Source organism: Bos javanicus, chromosome 3, assembly GCF_032452875.1.
Source record: "Bos javanicus breed banteng chromosome 3, ARS-OSU_banteng_1.0, whole genome shotgun sequence".
Classification (NCBI taxonomy): Eukaryota; Metazoa; Chordata; class Mammalia; order Artiodactyla; family Bovidae; genus Bos; species Bos javanicus.
In genome coordinates, this window is record NC_083870.1 from 101883460 (window position 1) to 101885278 (window position 1819).

Here is a 1819-nt window from a genome sequence, read left to right on the forward strand (position 1 = left end):
CAACTCAGAGCTCTATGCTTATGACTATATCTGTCTCCACGTTGAGCCATTCATTCACCCAGCAGCATTTAATGTATTAGGCACTATTCTTCCCACTAGATTAGTCTTTCCTGCTGAATTATAAGCTTCATGAAGGCAAGAACCATGTTTGTTTTATTTAGCATTATACCTCAGCATCTAACAGCGTCATTCTCTTATTTGAATAAATGAAGATATACAAGTAAAATGAACAAAATTTCTGCCTCCATTATCTAGTAGGTGGGACTAGAGTTAGAAAACAATTTGATGCGTGCTGTGATTAGGGGACCATGTAGTTTACTGGCCTCAGACAAGTTTAATAGTGAAAAGCACAATTAATCATTATGCTGGGATGGAAGGGAATCTTGAACCAAGTGGATTGAATGGTCACTCTAACTAGGTAAGGTGTTTCATTCATTAATTTAGCAACCATTTATTGGGAACTTTCTTGTATAGTGTGTTGGAGAAACTATAAGCCACTTGTAGTATGAGCACTGACTACAAGAGAAAATCAGAAGTGGGGCAAAGGACTGTGGACTTATGCTACAGCTGATGAGAAACACCTACAGGGTTTTTCAGGGGTTTGACATGATAGAATTTCTTTGTTAAGAAGAGCACTAGTTACTGTGTGAGCAGAGTAGAGTTTTGACTGGAGGTAGGGAGACCAATTAAGGAGTCTGTTAAAGGTAATTCAATTGGAATGTAATAGGGCCTGAACCAAGGCACTGGGGCTGTGGGAATGGAGATGAGGGGACAAATTACTGTGAAATCTAAAAGGTGGAATTAACAGGATTTATCCATTTACTATTGGAGAAGGCAATGGCAACCCACTCCAGTACTCTTGTCTGGAAAATCCCATGGACTGAGGAACCTGGTAGGCTGCAGTCCATGGGGTCACTAAGAGTCGGACACAACTGAGCAACTTCACTTTCACTTTTCACTTTCATGCATTGGAGAAGGAAAAGGCAACCCACTCCAGTGTTCTTGCCTGGAGAATCCCAGGGACGGGGGAGCCTGGTGGGCTGCCGTCTATGGGGTCGCACAGAGTCGGACACAACTGAAGTGACTTAGCAGCAGCAGCAGCCATTTACTATAGTTGATGAAGGCAGAAAACCCCATATAAATCCTAAATAGTATTTTATTATCATAGGGCAAGATGCTATCAGTACGTTAATGTTCGTTAGTAATAAAAGGCTTCTTCAGATGAGCTTACAGAGTTCCCATAAATCCAGGGCAGGTAGATGATACTGATAAGAAGCCCCATGTCAATCACCAAGCCAAACATTCTAATTGCTACCATATTCTACCGTCTGCACTATGATGCAAGTACTTAGGATCAGAAGAAATAATCCCTGTCTACAAAGACAATCTAAATTTAAAAATCAAATGCACAACCCCCACAAAACCATAGTACTATCATATAATGCAAAATCGAGTATGTAATACCTCACTAATTCACAGGGCATATGTCCAGCAACCTCAGCTATCCAAAACACAGTGAACCAGGAAATAAGCAAAAGGGGTCCCAGAATAGCCAAAATAAACATTACAAAGACCATGCACTAAAGTTAACACATTTTACCCCTAGGAGAATTCCTCAAGCCTTCACTCAGAGCTGATTTACTCTTTCTTAGGTACAATTCTAATAAGCTTGATTATTTGGCTTTCCCATTCACAGCTGATTAAGATTGTCAAATTAAAAGGGGGCAGCCATTAAAAAGAATGAGATAGACTTGAATATACTGACATGTAAACATACCTATTGTATTATGGAGTGGGAAGAAAAGCCAGTCATAGAACA